Source organism: Bacillus rossius, chromosome 1 (genome assembly GCF_032445375.1).
Source record: "Bacillus rossius redtenbacheri isolate Brsri chromosome 1, Brsri_v3, whole genome shotgun sequence".
In the NCBI taxonomy this organism is placed as follows: domain Eukaryota; kingdom Metazoa; phylum Arthropoda; class Insecta; order Phasmatodea; family Bacillidae; genus Bacillus; species Bacillus rossius.
The window spans coordinates 19,551,324-19,559,757 of record NC_086330.1 but is presented as its reverse complement, the minus strand read 5'-3'; positions in this window follow the sequence as shown (position 1 = coordinate 19,559,757).

Below are 8,434 nucleotides of genomic sequence, written 5' to 3'. Positions count from 1 at the left end.
TGCTTAAATAAGCTAATAAGAGTTAGTTATCACACGCACATTCATACACAGATTCACGTTGTAAGCAGCCCACAAAATAATAATACATTTTTTGCATACTTCGTTTCATGTTCGGACGGCACTTGTGATATGATTTCCGGGAACAAATACATACAATATATATTTAAGGCGAATAGCTAAGTTTTCCGAATGCATTGAAGTCTGGACCAGAGCCTGATTCTCGTCGCTGCAATATGTTTGGAAGAATACACGGGGATTGCTAGCATAGAGTTACTCGTGGCTCGTGTGAAATTACTATGATAACTGTGTAGGTAATTTATATTGTCGACACACAATAAGGTGATCCGGGCTGCATTTCCATAAAGGGAGAACTGTAATTATGCTAATTTGCAATATCTGCTCCTTCCAGGTGAAGACTGTTTTTATCAGAACTTAATGTTTTTCTCAAAGCTGTAGAGAAATTAATTTTAACTCATTCAAGCGATAGCCTTTGTTTATCATATAAGCGGAACCAATTCATATAGCCTAGGGTTTCTCTGTTTACAGCATAAGTTTTTTTTTTCATTTGTTCGTTTAGAAATGGAAGCAAGACTTTAACATTACTAATTGAGTAATCAATATGAATTGATTAAGTATTAAAATATACATGTACATCAGCTTGATTGTAGTATTGGAATTAATATAAATCATTAATTAATAAAGAAAATAACAGTTTGACAAGATTCGAACCCTAATGGATACGAGCTATTATTGGTAGCCATCTATGTGGTTAAGTGTTGTTTAATGTGTAAGAAAAGACGCATCGCCGAAAATTCGCCACCAACAAAGTCGACAAACAAAATAAAATACATCGCCATCAAAGACTTTACTTTGGTAAGGACCTCTCTGATAGAATTTCCACCAAATACTAACTAATGATGGCCCGTTATCGGTTATCGTAATGATCGGCAATTTTTCAGATATGGCCTATTGGTAAAAATAAACCTTTTCGTTTAAACATTTCTTTACAAACTGGCCTGCTTTTGACATGGCGTCACGTCAGGCTGCTACAAGGACAAAAGCAGCAGAAAAGCTGTTCTTTTGTAAATGGGAGAAAGATTTTGGAAGTAAGTTTATGGTGCTCAAAATTGTTAACTGGCCGTTCTTAATTTACAGTGATTTTATGGCAAGAGCCTCTTTGCTCCTAGAGCAATAAATCTAACCCGCCCGTCAGTTGCCTTGACAGCTGCCCGGAAGTAGCGGGTTTGCTTGTCCTTTCCCCGCCCCCTGCTGACAAACCTTCCAACAACACTGTTGCGACCTTCCCCGCATGTTTTATTACCCGAATGGTAGAGTGACAAAAACACAAGCGACCGAAATCGTTCCTTGCCCACCAGCCGCCTAGTCGCGCGCGTGCACGCGGAGCGCAAAAACACAGTCCTTGCAGTTGTATGCTGGCAGTTCATACTATTAAGTTTAATTAAGTATAATCGTAGTTTTAAGTGACTCATACAATGTCCAACACCGACGCAGCCATCTAAAAATACTGTCGTGCTTTGGCCCAGCGGGGCTCTAATTATAGTCTGATTTTTTTCCCTTTTTGGGGTCCCGAGACCCTAACTGGCGAAGCGCCCAAGAATAATCTCCTACACATTTACAATTCTTACTGATATTTCTAGTTTAAGTATGTGTGCTGGCTGGCAGCATGGCGGGAAACGGCGCAAACCGCCCCCTAAAAATCAGTGCCATCCAAAATAAATGCGGACCAAAGAGTCCAAGCTCCTCACCTTTGCTTAGAAGAGCTTTTCTACTCTGTCCAACTCTTCTTCCTGAACCATCCTTCTGTTCCCGTAACCAACCTGCGCCTCAAAGCAATAGTAGTGTGTGTGTGTGTGTGTGTATATATATATATATACACACACACACAAACACGCGCACACACACACAAACAAATCGTTTTGTAGTATTTTAGTGGAAAAAAATGTAAAAACAAATGTAATACCTGACACCACCACGCGTACAGATATCGCAACTTGACCTATCAATTACGTGTATACTATAAACATAAATGTGTTGAGTACAGTGGCGTAGCCAGGATTTGTGTTTGGGGGGGGGGGGGTTGAGAAGCATGGTCCCCCCCCCCTATTAAAACGAGGGAGTCCGGGGGTCCACCCACCCCCGGAAAAAATGTGGATTTTAAGGTGTAAAATAGTGCTATTTTAGCAGTTTTCGGTACTTAACATAAAATATTGAAATAGTAAAAATATTATTAATTTTTTTATAAAAAAATTTTTTAGTGATGAAGTAAGAAATTAATTAAAGATATTTTTTATCAATCCAAGTGTCTTGTTTACGTCTACTTAAAATCATAAATCATGCTCGAAGCTCGACAGTACAAAAAAAAAGTGAATAAAAAAATTGGTTGTCTGTAATGTCGGTTTACGGACGATAAATTAACATGTTACGCGAAAACAATTTTCATTGATAAATGTACTTTTATTTGCACTCATTAATTCAAATATGTTTATTACTTTAACGAAGAGATTATTTTAACTATTTTTATACATATTTGCTATTTAACTTCTTCCAATCTGTGTTATTCTGTTAATGATAGGACGATGATAGGAAAAGTAAGAAACGAATGAGAGTGTTTCAAGTTAAATGTGCCTCGAAAAAGTCAAATCGATGGTTGTTCCAATCGAGTGGAAGAGAGATAGATGCGGCGCAAGCGTACAATGAGCGTAACGGGACACAGTGTAACGGGACACTTTCGTGCGTGCAGCCGGCGTTCATCGATTTATTAGACGTCACGTCAAAAGGATTGGGTTTCGGCAGAACTGATCTATTCCTGGAAACAATTAGCTTTAGCTTGAAGAGTTACATGACACCATGTCGTCGTCTCAATTCTATACACACACAGCGATCCTTACACTTTTGGAAGCCCAGTGAACACCTGCTTATAATTACCGCGCTGGTTAAATACAGTAGGTGTAAGATATTTGAACACTTGGGACCCATCACGGCGTCACAACCTTATAGCTTCTGCCTGTGCCAGGGGTATGGGAAGGGAAGGAGAATCGGTAGGGCTCGCTTACTCTTCCCCTCCAGTGCAGTGGCCGGTGATAGCAGTAAGACACCCAGGCTTTTAGCTAACCTGCTTTCAGTTAAGAAAAAAATAATTGGGGCTAAGGGGGGGGGGTTAGAACCCCTTAACCCCACCCCCCTGGCTACGCCCCTAGTTGAGAACAAACTTAAATCTGTCTTAAATAATAGCAAGATAGAAAAACTCAAATAAATTTTATGGCATTTATTTTTTTTGTTAATGACCAAAAAAATTTAAATTTGTGTTAAAGTCATAATATTAACAGGAATAAAGTTTTTTGTATCTTAATGCGATTTGATGAACAATATTTTTAGTATATCTCTGAGGAACGAACAAACCTGATGGTTGCCAACCCTTGAACACGCAACATTTCCAAATTCGCCACTATTTCTCGCTCGTCCATCTGCTCGATGTGGTTGTATTGACAGCGTGTGTTTATTTGTTCCTCCTCATCGCCCTGAAGTAGATTTGCGAAACCTATGGATGGCCATCAGGCATTGAGAACAAATAACCATTTTTTTGATACACTTAGTCCTTAATCTTAAATGTCGATTCAAAATTACGACCATCCTCATTCTGAACGATTTATGTTGCTCTAAATGATGTCATTTGGAAGCAAGAATTGAATTAACGAATTTTACGCGAAAACAATTTTCATTGAGATGTGGCTCCAGCCAATAAAGTTATCGATGGTTCTGGTGGCGAATGGTGATGCGCAGCAACGACTGGCCGATTCACCTTTGTATTTAAATGCATTACAGTGTTGGCATTATTTTTCTATATTGTCGATGACAATTAGGGCATGTGACGAATAGCCTATTTCCGGCACATATTCGAACGCAAGGCGGTGAAGTGGCTCAGATCAGTTGCTTAATAAACACACAACATATAAATATAAGGTTCTTATATTTGAATTTTTTTGGATGTTATAATTTGTTGAGCTAACTCAAATGTTTATTTTCAATGCGCTGTTTAACACTCCGTAAATTTTATAGAATCATCGACACAAATAAGCACTGAAAATAAAAGGTTGCATGTTTGATTGATTGTCATTAAATGCACAATTGTATAAAATTTAAATTCTTGGAATATCATGTAAGATATTCACTTAAAAACATACATTGTGCAAATGTTTAAGGTTCCGCTTTAAAGTACACTTCATGTATGATTTAAAATGTAATTTTAATGTGTTTTGTCCATGGCATCTGGCATCCAAACGTCCCTCCAGGTCACTGAGGCCTGTTTGCAGCTGATGATCTAGAACCTCTATTCTGGTGTTGAGTTCACTCTTCAACTCGCAAAGGTTTGCGTCCAGCTGACCTCTGACTCCGTCAATCTTCTCAGTAAGCTGCGTCACGTTCTGTGCGTTGTTATCCAAACGGTTGGTGATAGCTGCCATGTTCTGTGCGTTGTCCAGAGCGTTGGCGTCCAAACGGGTGGTGATAGCTGCCACGTTGTCGTCCAACCGGTTTGTTATAGTTGCCACGTTCTGTAATAACAACATAATGCTAGACCACTCAGTTGACTGCAGGTTCTCGGTCGGTGTGGTGGTGTGAGTCATGTTCGCTGCTTGCTCATCTTCAGCTGCAGCTGTAGGTGTGGCTGTAGCTGTCCCACTCTCTCTGTGACATTCATTTCTTTCTGGTGTGCTGGGTTCAGGCTGTACCTCCATGATTCGATCAATGGAACTGGTAAGAATAGAGGGGCGAGACCAGTCACAGCTACTCCAGCGCAAAATAAATCACACAAATTTCTTCATATCAAGCTTCCATAATTTTTTTTTTCTCTTTTTTTTTTTAAATTGCAAAATATTATTAAATATATATATATTTTTTTTTTTTTTATAAATAAGATAGCTTTGTGGGTGATCCAACAACAAGCTAAGGCTCAGAGTGCTACGAGAAGGAGTATCATATCTGCAGGTAACTAGCAGTTAGAGTGTGCATGGCTTAGTAGTTGCAAGTGTTCTTGTGCTTGTAGTATGCAATGTGCATGTACTGCTTAGGAGTCACACAGCTGGTCGGCGAAAAAAAATTAACACATAGTAGTCATTCTTGTTAGGTTGGTTAGCTCACACTATAGTGGATCAGTAGGTTTTTTTTTTTTTTTCTTCAGAGTAAACCACATGATTACACTGTTAGTAGACATCTAGTCCTGCTCACATGTGTCACCGAAGCTTCATACCCATTTAGGTTATGCCATAGCCAATTCGATCAATGGAACTGGTAAGAATAGAGGGGCGAGACCAGTCACAGCTACTCCAGCGCAAAATAAATCACACAAATTTCTTCATATCAAGCTTCCATAATTTTTTTTTTCTCTTTTTTTTTTTAAATTGCAAAATATTATTAAATATATATATATTTTTTTTTTTTTTATAAATAAGATAGCTTTGTGGGTGATCCAACAACAAGCTAAGGCTCAGAGTGCTACGAGAAGGAGTATCATATCTGCAGGTAACTAGCAGTTAGAGTGTGCATGGCTTAGTAGTTGCAAGTGTTCTTGTGCTTGTAGTATGCAATGTGCATGTACTGCTTAGGAGTCACACAGCTGGTCGGCGAAAAAAAATTAACACATAGTAGTCATTCTTGTTAGGTTGGTTAGCTCACACTATAGTGGATCAGTAGGTTTTTTTTTTTTTTTCTTCAGAGTAAACCACATGATTACACTGTTAGTAGACATCTAGTCCTGCTCACATGTGTCACCGAAGCTTCATACCCATTTAGGTTATGCCATAGCCATACATTACGGTACCATAATAACCCTAGGTTAGTGCTGTACAACAAATCCCAGTGCGGCAGAGCCTTAGTCTTAGACCGTCACGAGACAACACACTGGTTTTAAGCTCATCAGGCAACCAGACTAGTGCATTTCCTTACACTAACAAATACAGCATACCGTACAACCTTGGCTAGCACAGGTCCTGACTTGGACACAAAACATTTAGCTTCACACACTTACAGTGCTTGATGTGCAATTCCTTGATTACATAGGACTGCGCAGTGTAGGTAACATGTGCACTTATATTGTTACTTAATTCCCCAAGAAAAAAAAACCATTAAACACTATTGTAGTAGCTGACACAAGCAAATAACACTTGTTACTGTGGGACCATAGGCTTGTGGTAGGCCCTTAGCTGGGTTAGGTTATACCTGCCTATGCTGTGGTTGGTGGCAGGGTCTGCCAACTCATAGCAGTTGTTATGTATCCTGTCTGTGACCACATAGGGTCCCTTGAACAGCAAGAACAACTTCTTGGTGACTTTGTCCCATTTCTTGCTCACACTTGCACTCCTGCATAATACGAGCTCTCCTATGTTAAATTGCTTGACTTTCGAAGCCTTCTTCCTTCTTTGCCTTGCTTGTGCCTCAGACTGTAGGCGACTGTTGATCAGATGTTCTACCTCACTGCCTGTGGGTAGTTCTTCGTAATCGGTTTCTTTGTCAAATTTGGGCATATAGAGCGGGTCGATCGCCACCGATCTATCCAGATACAGAGCTTCATAAGGGGTGACATGTAGGCTCTGGATAGCGGGTATGAGTTCGGGGCGATGCAAACCTGACCCGTTCTAGTTTAACACTCTATCCTGGTTGTTCTGGCTGCACTGCTGGGCAGCTGAACCTGCTGGGTTAGGCCCTGTCCAATTACTTGGACCATTAGCAGCCCTGTTTACTGCTGCCTGAAACTCTGCAGCAACAGGATTCACTGGTGCGTTACGTTGAAAATAGCCTTGTTGTGGCTGGAACTGTTCTTGTGATGAGAATGAGGGTGGTGGATATGCAAAATGAGTTTGTATGCCGCCAGACGAGCTGTGATGACTCGGTGGTCTGCCGCTTCTGTCTGGGCTGGCGGGGTTCTTGAGATGTGGCTGGCGGAAGTCATGTTTACCCCTAGTATAGTCAGCGTAAAATTGGCGTTGACTCTGGTGACGGTAGTCAGCCTCACCATCTGAATCTGCATAACGATGGGGGTACGTGACCTTCCTGGGGGGCCGTTCAACAGATGTTTTACCCAAGCGCTGGCCGTGGTGGCCATCCTCACCATCACTACAGGCATGTTTGTTCGACCACCAGATAGTCTTGTTGTAGGGCTTGTTATGCCTATTCTTATGGGTATACTTGCCCTTTTGTTTCTTAGCGAGATGCCCTTGGTTGTGGTCCTCATCACTCTTGACTGTACTCTCCCACGTCAAGGTGTGCACGTTTGCCTGCTGGTCCTGTTTGGTCCTGTTCTGCCAGTAATTGTGCACTGGCACATTCTTACTGGGTGGTTGGTGAGGTGTTCTTTCAGATTCCTCTCTAGCACCTTGACCTCGCTGTAATCTCTGTAGTTTGTCTACAGCCAGAACATGGTCCCTAAACTCAGTAACATCTTTGTAGGTATGTCCCGACATTTGTATTTGGTAGGCGATAGGGAGTTGTGTCAGCATGGTTGCGATGAATTCATCGTCTGACATGGTAATGTCTAAATATCTGGTGCGCTCATACATTGATGAAAGGTGCGCCTCCAGACTGCTCCCTTCCCTACTGTCGAATCTGTCGGAGTGTAGCTGGGCCCTCAAATTCCCTTGTACCTTTAGATTCCAAAACTGGGATCTAAATTTTTCTTTGAATTGTTCGTAGGATTTGATGTGCAGGCTTTGCAACTCCCACCAGAAAAAGGCAGTACTTTTAAGGGCTACGTTCAAACACTTCAATTTATCATTGTCACTTAGTACAAAGGTTCGGGCATATTCCTCAAATTTGTTGAGGAACCTAACTGGATTTTCTAAGGATTTGCCAGAGAACGTAGGCATAGCCTCAGCCCAATGTTTGGCTGGGTGATGTATCAGAGCCACCTGATCAAGATGTGAAGTACTGCAAGATGGGGTCTGATGAGGTGGTGTGGCGTTTGAGGTAACCACTGGGGCTGGTGGTGAAGGGTAACTGGCAGTCACGGTAGGCTGTAGGTTGGGTAGCTCTGTCCTGGAGGAGTTGGCAGTTGTCATCCGATTATGTAATTCCTCCCCTCTCAGTTGCCTCTGTTCTTGTAGTGAGCTGGTGCATGCTTGAGCAGCTTGTTCAGCGGCTGATCTTGCCCCTGACTCTACTGTTTCCATTCGTGACTGCAGAGTGACTGCTGTCTCCTCTATATGTGCGAGTCTCTGCTGGAGTAGCTGTGACTGGTCTCGCCCCTCTATTCTTACCAGTTCCATTGATCGAATCATGGAGGTAGTGTGTGACTCCAAGTTCTCAACTCTTTCTTGTTGTGTCAGTACCTGGTTGGCCAGCTGTCCCACCGACTGACATTGTTCCTGTAATCTGGCATCCAAACGTCCCTCCAGGTCACTGAGGCCTGTTTGCAGCTGATGAT